We start from the raw sequence: 18654 nt of genomic DNA, 5'->3' as shown, positions 1-18654 counted from the left end.
CTATGTGGATGTCTTTTCCCTTCGCGCTAAACTTCTCAATCAGTTGCTTAAGTAGGAAAATAACATCAGTTGTTGACCTCCCTGGCATCAAACCAAATTGGTGTTATGATACACTCGTTTAATACCTTAGTCGTTATTCAATCACTCTCCCCAGGGCTTCATAGTGTGGCTCATAAGTTTGATCACTCGATAGTTTGCACAATTATGTATTTCTCATTTGTTCTTGTAAATACTACTACAATACTTTTCCTCCATTTATCTAATATTTTCTTTGTTCTCAAACCTTGTTGAACAATTTGGTCAGTTAGTCAATGCCAATCTCCCCCAGGCACTTCCAAACCACTATCAGAATACCATCTGGTTCTAAAACCTTTTCTATCTTCATCATATCTAAACCTCTATTAGGATACCGTCTGGTACTAAAGTCTTCCATATCTTCATTTTCAAAGCGTCTTTCACTTCCGATTTCCTAATCCTACGATTGTATCTATGACTTTCTCCCTCACTTATGCCAGTAGTTCCTTTTACCACTGTGTTCTTATAGTTTTAACATTTAATCATTTTTGAAAATAAACTCTCCACCTTTTGTTGACTTTTTCATCCTTTACCAAGACTCTTTGATCATCACTCTTAATATATTTAATATGGTATAGAGCCCTACATTTTTTGTCTCTCATTTTGCTAATTTGAAGATATCTTTGTCACATTTTCTTGTTCCTAGTTTAATGTGTAGATTATTTTATGCCTTAAATTTAGTTTTACTTACTAATTTTGATATTCTTCAAAGTTATGATTATGTTTATTTTATTGCCAAGTTTTTTAACATGATCGTTTTTTCGTTAATGGCCTTTTGAACCTCATCACTCCACCACCAGGTTTCCTTATCTAAATTTATTTTCCCTCAAGATTCTCTTAAAACTTCTTTTGCCACTTTCTTAATACAATCAACCATCTCATTTCACATAATATTGACCTCATATTTGGAGTTCTATTTTTCTTCTTCAACTAATTTATCCCTAAATATGTCTACTTTTTCATTTTTAAATTCCACTACCTTGTTCTTGAACGCCGATTAATTTCGTCCATTCTCTTTCATGTTTTTATATAGACGTCCATAACCACGAGCCTATCTTTGGTAGTGGAACTCTCTCTTGGGATAATCTTGCAGACTTTACATGATGTAGTTCACCTGGCTTTTTAAAGTTTTGTTTGCTATTACTAGGTCGTAGGCTAATAACAAAAACTTGAATAGCCTCACTCATCTCATTTCTTTCCCCAATCCCATATCCTTCATGTATCCCTTTATATTGTCTACTATCCTTCCCTACATGACCATTTAAGTCCCCTTTTAAAATGTCCTTTCTCTATTTGGTATGTTTTGAACCATTCCATCTATGCTCTCCTAAAATCTCTTAATTCTATCATTTAATCTTACTTATAGTGCATAATCACTAATTATATTAACTATCTATTTCTCTAATTCAAGTTTAATAAGAGGAGTCTATCACCTATTAACTTAACATTAACTATTTTATCTTTTAAATATTTGCCTACGTCATTTATATTATTATCTTTTTCTATATGCCAAAATTTATACCCATCTATTTCTTTAGCTTTTTCTCTTTTCTATTTAGTTTCCATACAAGGAAATATCTCTAATTTTTTATTAATTTTCTTTTAACATATAAAAACCATTAAATTTCACTCATTTTTATATAGTAAAATCTGGGTTTTACTATGTGAATCTCGACAAAATCTCTGGTGTTACCGTCTCCATAAGTCTTTGATTTCACCTACAAAATTGTAGATACTTTACATAGTAAACTCTCCGGATAAACTCTTTGAATTGTTTGTTCCTTTCCTTTTAATCTATAAAAACCATTAGGTTTTACTCATTTTTGCATGGTAAAATCCTTGAGTCGTAGTCTATAAATCTCAGTAAAATAGTCAACTTCACTAAGTAAAATAAGATATTCTATAGAGTAAAATATCTAATTACATGGTAAAATCTCTTCCTGATTTCTTCCTTTTTTTGAATATGTAGAAGTTGGTAGTTTTGCTCATTTTTACATAGTAAAAACTTTAGATTCTCTTATGTAAAATCTTTTAAAGTGCATAGTTGGTATAATAGATTGTGTATATAGTTGGTAAAATAGATTAAATGAGATCAAATTACTCTCACAATAGAATGCATGTATAGTTGGTAAAATATTTGATTGGGTAGTTTCCATGACTGATGGGATCACAAAATTACTATGCGAAATTGAGGGAACCATATAATTGCATTTATATACGGATATGGTTTTTAGGTAAGATATGAGGGGGGTACTGTGAAATTTTTAGGGACTTCCTTATGTCATTTGAAAGAAAAACGGAAAGAAAGTCTACCATGAAATAATTTGAAAAATTAGAGTTTTATACGAAATTTTCCCAAATAATAATGCTAGTAAGAAAACATGTAGACCATTAGTCGCCATTGTTTTTAGATAGAACACCTACATGCATCCATCTTTAAGATGCATGCTTTACCCATTTTAGACCGCATATGTAGAAATACACAAGACTCTTGTCTTTTGTTTGATGAATTATAAGAAGGCTGTGTTCTGAAGAGAGCATATCTTCTACATGGAGAGAGAGCCTTTGAAACTAGAGAGATCAGTTAAAGTTAGAGAGAGAGAGAGAGAGAGCAAGAGGGTTAGACCAAGAGATCTCTCCCATGACATAAGCGTGAAAACTTGGAGGACCTTTGGTGCAGCGAGCGTAGGCGAGTACCTACTGTGTGTGAGGAGTTTCATGGAGGGGCAACAATGGAGGTTGAAATAAACATTGCAAGAAACTACAAACTTACAGTGTGAAGGATGCAAAAAATCCTTTAGATCTACTGTTTTAGAGAAAGACTTAAGGTGAACTTTTGTTCTTAGCGCAGGTACTTATCATTTATTCTCTCTTCTATCTTTTTCAGAGCTTGAGAGAGAAACCATGTTTTAGTATCGGCTAAGTTTAAAGTTTTTCTTACTCCTCTGGTCTCTAAAGAGAGAAAGCGCCTTTGTTTTTTCTTCTTTGAATGGTTTTGCTCTGCTCTATGTTATACTTATCCGATTCCACTAGTTTCTAGAGAGAGAAATGAACCATACGTTTTTGTTTTGCTCAGTTTTGGGTTTTTTTGAGTTTTTTTTGTAGAGAGAGAAACCATAGCAGAAATGTTGGAAATGCAAGAATATCTTCAGTTCTCCGAGTATTGATAAGAAGTTTGTAGAAGGGCTTGTAGATGAGGGTTTATTTTGACTGTCTCAGAGAGGGAGAGATTATAGAGGGAAAATCAGGGGATAACAATTTACATGATGGAAAAGGGCTGAGAGAGAAAAGGGCATACACTTCTTGGTAGCGCATTCAGAAATGTTGGACGTTCCTTGGGGGTGAAGAGAGGGTTAGGGTTTGGGGGGAGAGAGAGAGGCTTAGGGTTTGGGGGCAGAGAGAGAGGGGGTGTGCATACCTTACAGTTGCCTTTACAATGACACTGTAAGTTCAAAAGCTTTGTTTTTTTATTGTTCTTTAAAGAGAGAGGGTTTTGGGTAAGAGAGCGTGAAAGGTTGTTGCTCGCAATGGGTGCTTTTTCCATGGATGTTTCATGAAGCGCCCTTTCTCTAGATGGATCTTCATCCTCCAAGCCTCTCTATTGCTCCCTCTTTTCTTTCTGAATCTCTTAAAGCCACTACTCTTTTTGTTATTGGTTCTTTTTCTCCGCCCTTTACTGATATCTAGGGTCGTAGATATTGGGCTAAGAGAGCTTGGAATCTACCCTACTTGTAGTCCGTTGTTTCGGGAGTAACATGATCATTTTCTCTTTCCTCTATTGATGATGTTCATAAAGTTCTCCTTATTCGCAACACCTAGTGTGTCCGGAATAAACTCTTATCGGTGGATTCTCGGAAACCACGGGATCACTCTAATCTCACTTTTTGCTCCCCTTGCTGGGTTCGCTTCGGAGGTATCCCTATGGGAGTCTTTCAATGTCTAGCCAATCTGGTGGGGGTTTTTGTTGACGTTGGTAGGGAATGTATGGTGGGTCATGATCTCTCTTTTATTAGAGTTAATATTCTTAGATATGCCAAGGGCCTGACTCCCTCATCGATCAACCGTTCTATTGGTTCAGACCTTTTTGTCATTGATGTCACCATTAAAGGTTTGAAGACTGCCAACCCTCCAGCTCTGGCCCCTCTTGAAATTTCTACTGGTAAGGAAGACTGCTCTTGGGTCGAGGTTCTTAGAAAGCCTAAAGTTAAACCCCCTATTTAACCTGTTGGAGCCATTCTTGGACATGTTAGGGTCGACCTCCATTGGTGAAACAGGGTCCTCCTCGGTTGAACCCCAGATTGGCAAGGCCACACGACAATAGATCTGAGATTGAATTGCTTGGATCTTCCTCTTCCTCATCCAAAAAAGTTAAAATTTGGAAGCCTACTGGCCGGTTTTTTGCAAAGGATTTTTTGTGCTTTCTTTCCTTGAAACCGTCAACTAATTTCAAAAATAAAGGAAAGAAGATTTTATTATGTGATTCTGTTTTGGACCCATCTTTCCCTGCCTTTTTGGGTGTCGCACCTAAGCCTCCTTGTTATGGGCTTGCCTCTTCATCCAAAGCCCATCTTTCGGGCTCTTTTCCCCTATTTCCAGCTCAATATCCTCCCTTTGTTCCATCTCCGCCTCTCCCTACCCATCCCACACCTCTCCCCAATTCTGCCTCTTCTGCCCTTCTTGCTCCTCCTATCTCGCCACTCCCCACCCATCCCGCTCCTTCTCCCAATACTTATGCCACTGTCCATCTTACCCTTTATCTCACATCTATTTCCACCACCTCTGTCTCTTCATCCTCTTCTCATCCTTTTTCTCTCCAAGTGACCCTCTAGAAGCCTTACCCCTTTCAAGGCCTTTCAATCTTGGGACGTGCTTCTCGTCATTTGCTCCCTTTTCTCTCTTGGTCATCTTCTTTCTGCTCTTCTTTTTCTCTTCACCATGTTCCATCAGAGGATTATTCCTTTTTGTTTTTCTGTGCAGCGTTCTAGGGTCTTGGATTGGACATCATCGCCTGTTGCCAATTGGCCGGTTGCGGTTGTTATCGTTGATTTTGATGAAGATGAGGTTGTCTACACCAATCTCATTTATGATGTGGCTTCTGGAGCCATAATTGTGGCGGATAACCCTGAGTTTGTTGCGGTCCCTCTAGCTTTCGTTGAACTGAACGTACCACCACCTTTGGTGGATACTATTGGTGAGCTTTTGGCTGATGATGCTATCCCAACGGAAATGGTTGTGGAACACCTTGTAGAAGGTTCAGATTCATCGTCCTTTATCTCTTCAGACTCGGCTCCTGAATTTAAGTCAAGTGCTAGGACTGATTCCAAGCTTAGCCACGTGACTGAGCATCATTCAAAGACTCTACCAAGCAACCCCAGGCATGTAATTTTCAACCGTATGTTCAAGGACATGGGCGTTACTTTTGTTGCTCCTCCAGAGGTGGTGCTTGCAGCATGGATGCAGCGGTTAAGATGGTTTAAGAAATGTCGAAAAATTTGAAGAATGAGACTCAGACAGACCTAGCCAAGCGCCCTATGCACCATTTTTTTGGTCTGCAGAATGACCTGGAGGTCTTCTCACCTGCTTTTAAGTTGCTTTTGAACCCTATTTAAAGGCGAACTCTAAAGCTGTACGCTCATCGGCTAGATTGGCTGCTCGTGGCTCTTGGGGCTCTTCAGCTCCTCCTTCAAATGGAGTGGTTTTCAGGACAAGCCATACGACTTCAAAGAACGGGTCCTCCTCTAGTTGCAGCGACAACACTTGCTCGTCTAGCTCTTTTCGTCCCTATGAAGATGGTGGCTTCGTGGGACCCGGTGAACTTTCATCCCGCCCATAAAGATTATCAGTTGGTACGTGCGTGGTCTCTGTGCTGATCGATGCAAGAAGGAGGTCAATTTCTTGATTTCTAATTTTAAACCTTTTGCTTTTAGGATGCAAAAAACTAAGTGTGCTTCGCCCTCTCTTTTGGATGTCAAGACTTTGTGGGGTAATGGTTCTGTGTGCTTTGAGGGTGTGAATGCCATTGGATTTTTTGGAGGTCTGTGGGTTCTTTGGGACCCAATAGCTTTGCTTTGCCTAGATGTTTTTAAATCTGGCAAGTTCTTGGCTATTGCTTTTGAAGGTCCTGTCAGGGGTTTCCGTTGGGTACTTATTAATGTGTATGGGCTTAATATTGCTACCCTTACATGTGTCTTTTAGGATGATCTGAAATCTGTTATTTCCTCTTCGGGACTTCCTGTTTGCATTGGAGGGGATTTTAAACTTATTCGACACCCAAATGAAATTTCCACTTTTTCTCGATTTAATTCTTATATGCATCTATTTAATGACTTCATTATGGAGAATGATTTATTAGATCTTCCTACTACTGAAGCTCACTTTACTTGGTGCAATAATTGTTCATCCAATCTGATTATGTCCAAGATTGATCGCTTTCTTGTCTCAGAGGCTTGGGAAAGAGTATTCCCTTTGGTCAAAGTTAATGCACTTACCAAACTTTCTTTTGATCACATCCCTATCTGTCTTCATACTGAGGAGGTCTTTTCTGGGCCTAGACCTTTTCGTTTTGATGTTCACTGGTTGGATGAGCTTGAAGTTGTGGACATCATCAATCATACTTGGGGTAGTAGTTATGTTTTGGGCAGTTTTGACTTCCGTCTTCATAATAAGCTAATCTGCCTAAAGCACAAACTCATCTCTTGGAAAAAGCAAACCAGTATCATCTTAAAGGCAAGATTGATTCCACTTTGATGGACTTAGAGATGATTGAAAATTCTATTCAGGAAAACCAAGTTTTATCTGATAAAATGATTGTTAATAAAAATTATGTGCTTAAGAAGCTACTTGATCTCTTTAGGATGGAGGAGATATATTGGAAACTGAGATCGAGAGTTAAATGGCTTAAGGAGGGTGACAAAAATACCAAAAGTTTTCATGCTATTGCGAATGCGCGTAGAAGGCAAATGATATTTCTACTATTTCTCTACCGGGTGTATCGGAAGGTAACATTTCAGCTCGTGATGAGGTTATTGTTCAACATTTTGAATCTGCTTTTTCTTGTGATTTTAACCTTGGTGTTATCTTAGAAGGTGTTCCTTTTAATTCTTTGCCATCTTTCTTGGTTTATAATCTAGAAAGGGATATTACTGTAGAAGAAGTTAGATTGGCAGTTTTTGCTTTTCTTAGGGATAAAGCCCCTGGCCCTAATGGTTTCCCTCTTATATTCTTTCAGCGTTTTTGGGATTTGTTACAGGATGATGTTTATTTAATGGTTAAGGAATTTATGTCCACTGAGAGTGTTCTCAAGGGCATTAACTCTATTTATACTTCTTTAATTCTAAGAAAAAGATATCATTGCTGATATTTGAGATATTACGCCTATTAGTCTCTTGTCTAGTCTTTATAAAACTATTGCAAAAGTTTTAGGAGAGAGACTTAAGTTGGTTCTTCCTTTTGTGATATCTGATGAACAATCAGCTTTCATTAGAGACCGCATGATCACAGATAGCATTCTTATTACCCAAGAATGCATTCACTCTATAAATCTTTCTGAACAACCAGGAGTGGTTATTAAATTGGATATGAAAAAGGCCTTTGACAGAGTTGAATGACAAGTGCTCGGTGAGATTAGAAGAAGAATGGGTTTCGGTGTCAGATGGATTTATTAGATTATGGGGTACATTTCCTCGACCCCTTGCTCGGTTCTTATTAACGGATCTTCTAAGGGGTTCTTCCATACTTCTTGGGGCATTAGACAAGGAGACCCTCTATCTCCTTTGCTTCTTACCTTAGTAGCAGAAGGCTTAGCCTGATGTTTAAGAATGTTTGTAAATGCATGTCTTCTTACAGGTTTTTAAGTTTCCTCATCCAACTATTTCACATTTGCAATATGCAGACGACATCCTGATTTTCTGTGAAGCCAATGAAGAGCAAATGCAGAATTTGAGCACATTCCTCCTGTGTTGCCAGCTAGCTTTAGGCCTCACAGTAAATTTCCATAAGACTTCAATTGTGAGCATCTCTTGCTCTGACAGCCTTTTGGATTTTCTTGCTTCAATTTTGGGTTGCAGAGTTGAAAAGTTTCCCCTTAAATATTTAGGGGTTTCTATATCTGATCGTAAGCTCACTCGTGCAGCTTGAGGCCCTCTTATTCACAGGTATCAAGTTAAATTTGACTTTTGGAAGACTAAGACTTTATCTTTTGGTAGGCGTATCACATTGGTTAAATCCACTTATGCACATCTTCATATTTACTTGATGTCAATCCTACAAATACTTAGTGAAGTAATCAAGCTTATTGAAAAATATATGCGAAACTTCATTTTGGGTAATATAGAGGATAACCACAACAAGTTTCATTTGGTGAACTGGAACCAGGTTTGTATGCCGTCAAAGCTAGGGGGTTTGGGTATCAAAAAGCTTAAACTTATTAACTAGGTGATTTTTTCTAAATGGTGGTGGGGAATCTTTCAAAACTCTCTCATCTCTGGAAGGATGTGTTAATTGCTAAATATGGTTTTGATCATCTCACCCACTTGATTAAAAAAGGTAGATGAGGCAAATTCACCTCACAGATTTGGAAGGATATTTATAGCTACGGAAATATTGTTTTCAGCAACATTAGATGACTTATTGGCAATGGAGATAACACTTTCGTTTGGTTCAACAAATAGCTTGGTGATGCGTCTCTCTCTTCTACTTATCCTGACCTATTTGCCAGAGTTGTTCAACCTGATGCAAAACCTTCAGAGTTGATTTATCTTTCTCCCTCTAATTGTATGGTCTGGAACATCGGATGCGGTTACAATAGGCTACCGGACATAGTTATTTCGCAGCTTCATAATCTCGTCCAACAGCTTGAACAAGTTTACATATCTATTAATTCCAAAGACTTGGTCATATGGGAATCAGAAACTGACGGACGTTTTTCTGTCAAATCAGTGTATAGGCTCATTTTTATAGATCGGGTCTATATTGTTGATACCTCTTTAGGTTCTATTTGGAAATAGTCAGTTCCAGTTAAAACCCAAGCCTTTCTATGGGTAGCATGTCAAAGAAGAAGTTTAACAATAGACAATCTGCAAAAGAGATGTAAAATTCTTCCAAATATTTGATTGATGTGCAAAAATGATGAAGAATCTTGCTCTCAACTTTTCCTTCACTGTCATTTTCCTCTAGCTTATGGCTATGTGCCTTCTCTTTATTTTTTTCCTCATGATACCTTTGAATCTCATCAACATTATTAATCATCTTTCTGCCATTGGATTACCAAAAAATGGAATTGTGATTTGGAAAATTTTCAAAAGTGCAATCTTATGGCAGACTTGGTTAGAACGTAATAGGCGAACTTTTGATGTGATGTCTCAGAGTATTGAAAGGGTGAAAGATCTCATTTTACAATTTCTTTGGAATTGGTTTTCCTTAACGCATGAAAAACGCGGTGCTCTTCGGACTGATATTTATATGAATTTGAAATGTTTGGCTCATTCTTCTTCTCGCTCTAACCGTCCCCTTAGAACTTGGATTGCACCTCTAGAAGATTGCTTCAAACTTAATTTTGATGGTAGCTCATTTGGAAATCTAGGGCCTGCAGGTGTTGGTTCACAATAATTCTGATTCGGTTCTTTCATCTTATTCGGGTCCTTGTGGGTCTACAACAGCCAATCATGCTGAATTGGCTGCTTTCCTTTAAGGCCTTCATATTATCATCGGCATGAGTTTCATTGGTGATATTATAATTAACGGGGATTCCCTTAATGTTATCAAGTGGTGTAGAAAAGAGCAAAGGATCCCCTGGTCCCTTTTTACTCTTTGGTTAAAAATTCAAGACCTAGGTCCTTGGCCTAATTTTAGGATAAGCTTCGGCCAAACCATGCGCGAAGCCAATGAAGCTGCTGATGGGCTTGCTAAACATGGTGTTTCTCTTTCATTTTTGCAAGTTTCTAATGATTTGATCCAATCTCTATAATCTCATGCCCTTGAAGCATTGCTTTAATAAAAGTTCATAACATTAGTCAAAAAAAAAAGAAGAAGAAGCATATCTTCTACATATGACAAGATAACTCGCGCATTACGTGGCAATCAAGATTGTCGCACACTTTTCTCACACATTTAGCATGCAATGAATACATCCATATACTTTAAGGGGTGGTTTGGATATTTGGAAATACATTTTCAAAATTAGTTTTTAGAAATGGCACATTTTTGACATGGATCGAAATTTTGGGACTAGAAAGCATCTTCGGTCGTAATTATTTTCCTCATTTAAAGCCAAAAGTAAAAAAAAAACATGTATCATTATTTTTACCCTCCGAAATTGATTTCTAGCTATATTTCCTTATAAAGTACATTTAATTCCACAAAGATACCTCCACGAATTAGAGAGTAACTATATCAAATTTTATATTGTAAAGAGAGAGTATCTTGAAATTTTAGAGAGAAACTATTTATGATTTTAGAGCAGAAAACTATTAAAAATTTGTAGAGAAAAAAATTATCTCAAAGTTTTTAATGGAGAGAAACTATTTCAAATTTTAAGTTTTGGAGAGAGAAAATATCTCAAATTTTAAAGGGAGAAACTATAAAAAATTCAGAGAGAAATTATCTAAATTGTTTAGAGAGAGAAACTAACTTAAATTTTAGAAAGAGAAAAAACTATCTCAAATTTTTTAGAGGAAGAAAGTATCTCAAATTTTAAGGCCTATAATAAGAAAGTATCTGAAAATTTTTAGAGAGAGAAACTGTCTCAATTTTTAGAGAGAGAAACTACTTCAAATTTTAAGTCTTAGAGAGAGAAATTAGATCAATTTTTTAGAGAGATTCTATGTCAAAATATTTAAAGAGTGGAATTATCACAAATTTTAAGTTTTAGAGAGAGAAAGTATCTTAAAATTTTAGAGGGAAATTATTTCAAATTTTAAGTTTTAGAAAAAGCAAGTACCTCGAAATTTTTAGAGAAAGACTATATCAAAAATTTTAAAGAGAGAAACTATCTCAACTTTCAAGTTTTAGAGAGAGAAGGTACTAAAATTATTAGAGAGAGAACTTGTCTCTAAATTTTAGAGAGAGAAATTATATCAAATTTTAAGTTTTATAGAGTATCTTAAAATTTTTAGAGAGAGAAGATATCTCAAAATTTTTAAAAAGAGAAACTATCTCATATTTTAAGTTTTAGACAGAAAAGTTTCTTAAAATGTTAGAGAGATAAACTATATCAAATTTTAGAGAGAGAAAGTACTTAAAATTTTTGGAGAGAGAAACTATTTCAAAAATTTTAGAGAGAGAAAGTACTTAAAATTTTTTAAAGAGAAAAACTACTTAAAATTTTTAGAGAGAAAAACTATCTCAAAATTTTTAAAGAAAGAGGCTATCTCAAATTTAAGTTTTAGGGAGAGAAAATATCTTAAAATTTTAGATAGAGAAACAATATCAAATTTTAGAGAGAGAAACTATTTGAAAATTTTTTAAAAAAAGCTATCTCAAATATTTAGAGAAATAACCTGTCTCAAATTTAATAAAAAAATAACATTATAATGAATAATAGAATAAAAATATTTAATGAAAACAATTAAGAAAACAAACATGTAAATGTTATGCATCTATGTAGCATCCAAACCGCCGAAATCTATTTTACAGGAAATATTTTTCTCAATATAATCTTTTTCCATGGATCCGACCGGCTCCTTGAAGTAAGTCTTTGTGCTTTTGTCCGCCTTATGTTATCATTCTACCATGTTCCTCACAATTCCCATGGGGTTGACTTGGATTGCAAAAGGAGAATTGTGTGGTGTGGTTTTCTTTTCATTTGATGCTAGTCGTTGTTCTTGTATCTTTGGGATGCTACCTCCTGTGATCTTGTTTACTTCGTTATAGTTCAATGGTATCATTTTTGAAAAGGAAATTTTGTTCAATCGAACTATAGGCCTCGTGCTTATGCTTTTTGAACAGAGTAATAGTTTATAGCTCTTCTGCGAATATGTGACAAATTATTGGGCAAACAATAGCAGAATTCAATAGAATACTCGAAACCATATCCATAATTGCCACGACCATTAAAAGATATGAGTGTGCGTATGTGTGTGAGAGAGATAGACAGAGAATTTCTATTTGGTTTAAGTTCTTTGGCTAAGTGCAGTATACATATTTGGGAAAAAGGCATCGATTACCTTTTTATGAGATTTAAACACCTATTCCACTTCATAATTGTTAAAGGATTCAAAAAATTGTACCCCCACAAGAGTCAAGAAAACATATTGTGATCCATTTTAAGTTGGTGGATTAGGAAATTAATGACTTGGTTTACCATTACAAGTTTTGAGACATTTTCAATGAAGTTAACATAATAATAATAATAATAATAATATCTTGAGACATTCCCAAGATAGAATGAAGATTAAGTATTTCATCATATTATTAAGAAATAATATTGATCCTTTTGTTATGGTGATATATGAAAATATGAAACAAAGTTAATAATAATATTAATATCAACTTTGGGATGCAATTAGAGATTAGAAATTTCATAATTATCTATCTATCTATTATATACTAAGTAAGAGCACCACCCTCTTTATTTTTGGGCCACGTATCCCACTATATTAATAACTCTCTCTTCCCACATCTCTCTCATGCCCATGCATGCCATCTCATGTCCATCCCTTTTGTTTCTCATCCAATTCTCTCCCTTCCTCTCCCTATTCACGTAATTCCTCTCTGCCCCTCATGCCTCTCTCTTCTCTCTCTCTCTCTCTCTCTCTCTCTCTCTCTCCAAATGTTAAACTCTCGCATTAATTATTATGCATATGCATGTCATCTTATTCCCAACCACTTTCTCTCTCATCCTATTCCCTTCCTTATTTTTGTTAGGTTTGGTGATAGCCAAATCACTATACCCAAATCTCTTCTCTTACGATAGGTTTGGTGATAGCCAAATCACTATAGCCAAATCTCTTCTCTATTCTTTCCTTCGAGTAGTCATTAAACTTTCTTTCCCACCTATCTCTATCTTGCTCCCTCACTCACTTTCTCTCTCTCTCTCTCTCAAAACATCTCATCTCTTTTTAATTTAAAATATCCCTTCCCCTTTTAAAATATATATATCTCTTTATTATTTTTTAATGATTTACTTTCACCAGGATTTGTCACTTCAGGTCAAAGAAATAAGTTAATTATAGCGATCTTGACACCGGCAAATTTTGAAAAGCGTTGAAAGGAAAGGTACTGAGTTTTATTTTATGTCATTTGACATTTAACCTAATAGTACTTTTATTTATTGAATTAATAAAGTTTTTTATGTGATTCAATATGAAGAAGTAAATCGTTGGGCTTGAATATTTGTGACATTGACCTTTTATTTGGAAAAAGGGGCTCATTATTTTTTTTCTTTTTTTTGGGTAGCATAAATAATTGGGTAAATGTGGGTAATAATCGACAGGGAAAGTCAATTTTTCCTTTTGCATGAGACATTTTAACAATTTTAGATCCCTATACACTAGTGTATTAGATTTAGAATGAAAATTCAGGATTTTTCTTTGAATTACTATAGTAAAAAATTGAAAGTTTTGGTTCGATTTGTGATGATATTTCTATTAGTTGCTAATATGATTTGCAGGGGAAACACCAGGTATGTCGCTATTTTTTTTTGATGTCCCATTTTTGTAAATTGACATGTAAGTATTAATACTTATTTCTTTTATTCGATTCCACTTATCAAATCATAAATTTGATAGGTTGGCTACACGAAGCTTGGTCCTCCATTATACTCTATTGCAAGTATAGTTATATAATGATAATTACATAAATTAATTGGGTAGTATCACTCTTCAATAATAATAAATTATATAATTTATTGTTTTTAATAATTTATTATCAAATAATTTCATAATATCATCCGTTAATTATCAATATTCAAATTAATTATTACTTATTTTATTTTGATTGTATAGTGATAAATATATAAATTTAATGATAAATAATGAAACTTTTATATTTTTATATTTCATATCAATTAATAGTATTTGTCAAAAATAGTTAAATTATAAAAAATTATCAATTATTTCAAAATGAAAATTTATTCGATTATAGCTAAATCAGATCATGAGCAACGCACGTGTATAACATTAGTTTCCTTTATACATGACATATCTTCCCCATATTAATAAAAAATGAACAAACGGTTCAAATTGGGTTGGCAGGTCTCTAGTTCAAAAGTTCTAGGGTGAATCAAACACAGGTACCCAAACCTTCTTCAATATTTCAACACTTAATCAAATACAAGTAGCCAGAAATTTAGCATTCCAACAAGTTGTCAAACACAAGGACCCAGAACTTATATAAACCTTCTAGAAGATAACATTTCGCTTTCTAGCAAAGAAGAACTTCTCTTTTCCAGAGAATGTTTATCTTCCAGCAAATAAACACAACCTTGGGAAATAAAAAGATCCTTATGACTTTCTACAATTTGTCTAGGGTTCTCAGATAATTTAAAACAAATTTCTCCAAGAAAATCAAATATATGAGAGAAACAAACATGAAACTCAATTGTTTGCAATTGAATATTGTACTGGCAAGCCAAATCCAAATTTTTGCGAAGTTTCCTCACATTTGAAGATTTTTCCTTCTCTGAAATTAAAACAAGAGAAAATTACATACGAACCATATTTGGGGTGCTCTATTACCATTTGGTATCTAATATGCCCAATAATACAAGCACCACCCCCCGCCTATTTTTTTCCTTAAGTTGTCCCCCTATCCGGCAATAAAAACACTGGACATGGGGGCTATTCTTTTCTTGAAAATCTTGGGCACGTAGGGTAGCTTTCACACTCATTAGTCTCTCTCTTCACACTCTCTATCTCTCTCTTTCTCTCTTTATTTCTCTCTCTCTCATTATTGCTTCCCTACATTCTCTGGCTAAACTACCTCTCTCTCAACATTAATCCATCTCCACATGCTGAGTTTTGAAGGCATCGCCCAAAAATACCAAACTGTTTTTATAGGAAAGAAAAATAAGGCAAGATACAAACTTTGAAAATAGTACCCATTTTAATTGAGATATTAAATATTTTTCCCTCCTAAGATGCAAGCTTCCAAGTTCAACTCAGCATATCACAAATGCAACATTCTTCTTCTACTTCCGAGCTCCTCTCTTCTTCCAAGCTTTCAGCTTTCTCTCTCTAACTTGGGCGCTCTCTCTTTCACTCTCTTCAATCTCTGATTTGTTGGGCTCACCCAATTAGAGCCGTCTCATATGAATGCAGATGTGCACAATGGAACGCGGATATATGAGACACAAAAATATTTCAAAGTTGATGTGTGTGTATATGAGTGAGAAAGCATGCAAACAAAGTAAATAATTCATTGGCACCAAGATTTTACATGGTTCACCTTTTCAAGTTACATCCACGGGAGAAAGAGACAAATCCACTATTAACTCGGCGGTTACAATAGTCTTCCAAGAAATAAATTTTCTTGGGTTCATTGATTTCTTCTAAAGACTTCTCTCTAGAAGTTTTCTTCTCTGATGTTCTTTCTGTCTCAAGGACTTGTTTTCTTTCAGGATGTTTCTCTTTCTTCCCTTATATCTTTTTCTCACTATAAAGAAAAAACTTAAGAAGATGATCACTGGTTCTCTTTCATCTTCTTCTTCTCTTTAAGAAGAAGGATAACTTCATCATTCTTCTTCTTTTCTCTCAGAAAAGGATAACCATCTTTCTCTTCTTCTTTCTAAGAGAATGATAACTTTATCTCACTTCTTCTTTTTTTTCTCTGCAAAAGAAGACTTCCTATATTTTTCAATACACCAAAAATAATTCCCCCAAAGAAATGCCCAAGAGAGATGCACGCCCAAAAATAGCCCAAGAGATGTGGCTTTGATTGAAACTTAAGCACTAATTTTGGTTAAAACCCAAAAGCAAATACAACCCACCCATGTGAGGGCATTTTATGGTTTGTTCTCTTTCTCTCTCTCTAAAATAAATGGGGTGAAATATTTAACCACCATATTTATCTTTTATGTGGGGACCACATGAAGATATCACTTTAGAGAAAACAACTTTTCGACATTTTTTTGCCTTTGTAAGGGTCAATGCGATAATGACAATTATGAAAATAATATCTCATAACTTCCTAAAGGGCGGCTCATCTCTATCTCTTTGCAACTACGAGATAAGATGATATCTCTACCTATATCAATCACATGAGACTTCACATTTTTGTGGGATAATGACTTTGTCCATTTCTTACTTTCCAAAATTTCCCTTTTCTAATTGGACAATTTTCATTGGTGCTCATCCTTCATGCGATGGGACGCTCAACAATCTCCCCCTCCAAACCTAGGAAGGATGTTTCCCTTCCCAAATCAATTAAGTGCTCAAATAGCACTCGTGCTAGACATGCTTCTTCATGACTCTTGTTTGTCTTTGGCCAAGGTATTCGTTATCATATCCGATATACTCATGTCGATATAGATTTTCTCTAGTTGCAACAATTTTTCACCCTTCTGTAGCTTGCACTGCCATACAACAACTCCACTTGCAAACGTAATCAAGTATCTCAAGATTAACTTCCTGGAGTCCAGTTCTCTAGCCATGTCTTCATCTGTATACCATTGTAACACGTGTTTACCTCCCCAAAACATAAACGTACATTGGATGTTCTTTTGAGATATCTAAATATGCAATTGACTGTTGCCTAGTGTTCCTCGTCAAGATTGGCGAAGAATCTTCTGACCACGCTTTTGATGTGTGTGCTTCCTACAACCGACCCATATGGATCTTCCTGTATGTCTTCCTTCTTCATCTTGATTTAAGGCATTTGCCTAGCATTTAACTCTCGTACTTTCATGCCTTTCGGCAACTTTACTAGGTCATAGGTGTGATTCTTATGCAATCATATGTCTTATCTTGCATAGTTTTAACCCACACCCCTTTGTGTTTGTCGGCATGATTTTCTTGGAAGATTTCTGGTCCGCCCCTTCTAGTGTATAAGACATACTCTGATGCATGGTAATTGATAGACGGTTTAAGTCCCCTAGAGGACCTTCTTAGCTCAACTATAGGTATCACTAATTGAACAGGCTGTTGTCCCTGTTCTACATCACCCAAAATTGATATGTCAACTGTTTGGACCCATCCTTTTATTTCACTTCTCCCTCGTCTTCATTTACTACATGGAGGAATTATGACCGTTTCTAAACCATTGAAGATTTGTAGCATTGCTACCTTCTTCACGTCTTCAATAGTAAGGTCTTCCTGAAAGACCATACCCATACCCCTGATCAACTTCCTGTACTCAGGATCCTACATCATATTGCTGAACTTCTTCATCTGATACCCCAAGAAGAAGGATATGAGTGCTTTCTCATTCAACTTGGATCTTTGTTCCTTGGGCATGTACACAAATGCCTCGAACACCATCAAGTGTGAATAAGAGACATCCTTTCCGGTCTAAACTCTCTTTGAAATATGACCATCCAGAGGAAACAACAGAGATCGATTTATTAGGTAGCATGTTGTGAGGATTGCTTCACCCCAATATAGCTTGGTGGTAGATAACATGCTCCTAACTCAATACTTTAGCAGCTTGCGTGTCTCCCTTTCCACCTCAGAGTGGAAATCTTGAAAGATCTCAAACACCTAATCTTTCGATTTCACCCATACCTTTCATGAACCATCATCGATGAAGGTGATGAGGTATGATGCGCTATCAAATAACTTGACATATATGGGACCACACGCATCTGAATTCATCAGATCTAAGATTTCCTTAGAGAGCTTACTAGAGAAAGAGACTCTATATTGTTTGCCTAACAAACAGTGGTCACATGGGGTTAGAGATGCATACATCTCCCTTACTAACAAGCTTTGAAAAACTGTTGTTCCCCATCATAATAGAGCCAAAATCTTCCTCGTTGTAAGCCCATCATTATGAAGTAAAATAACATCTTTGTGAAGTAACATGAAATGATACTCCAGTATCCACAAACCAGTCTGAGTTGCATGATGTAATATTAATGCACCTTTCACCACAATTTCATACCACACCATCAATGGTAGTCACTGCAGTGGTGTCCCTACCATCATCCATGGCATTGCTCTCATTCTGCTTATTCTTGAGCTTCCGGTAATCTTTCTTGATGTGTCCTTCCTTGCCACAATGAAAACAAGTCATCCCCTTTCTCGTATTTGATCTAGCTGTTTCCTTAGATCGATTTGATTGGATTTGATCACCATTCCCCGACCCTCTTCGATTTGTGACAAGGGCTTGATATTCGATGTGTCAGAGATTTTCTTCTCGTCTCCTCATTCAGCAGGCTGCTAGTGACCTGACTCTTGATCACTATCCCCTCAGGTGCTGAGTTACTAAATGAGACTACCACGATCTCCCAACTGCCCAGTAGTGAACTGAGTAAAAACAAAGTTTGTAGCTCATCTTCCAAAACAACTTCATTATTGAGAGTTGGTTAACAATGCTTTGAACCTCATTCAACTGCTTTGCATCAGATTCCCCGTTCTTGAACTTCATGTTCACTAACTTCTGTATCAAGAATGCCTTATCTCCGGTGGTCTTCATCTCGTACAAGTC

General features: G+C 35.9%; 2 long non-coding RNA genes across 2 annotated transcripts; both read left to right on the top strand.

The window, feature by feature from the left end:
• Positions 1–2571: 2571 nt before the first annotated feature.
• On the top strand, positions 2572–6377 carry LOC110007448 (uncharacterized). Its single transcript, XR_002281264.2, has 2 exons — positions 2572–2926; positions 5053–6377. It is a non-coding gene; the product is annotated as an uncharacterized LOC110007448 (long non-coding RNA).
• Positions 6378–6928: 551 nt separating this feature from the next.
• Positions 6929–9221, top strand: LOC148780456 (uncharacterized). Its single transcript, XR_016040040.1, has 3 exons — positions 6929–7073; positions 7967–8228; positions 8792–9221. It is a non-coding gene; the product is annotated as an uncharacterized LOC148780456 (long non-coding RNA).
• The last annotated feature ends 9433 nt before the right edge of the window (positions 9222–18654 follow it).

Source organism: Amborella trichopoda, chromosome 9 (genome assembly GCF_054954075.1).
Source record: "Amborella trichopoda isolate Santa Cruz 75 chromosome 9, AtrichopodaSantaCruz75HAP2 v2.0, whole genome shotgun sequence".
Taxonomy (NCBI): domain Eukaryota; kingdom Viridiplantae; phylum Streptophyta; class Magnoliopsida; order Amborellales; family Amborellaceae; genus Amborella; species Amborella trichopoda.
Note: the sequence above shows the minus strand (reverse complement) of the source record. Positions and strands in the feature narration are given on the sequence as shown.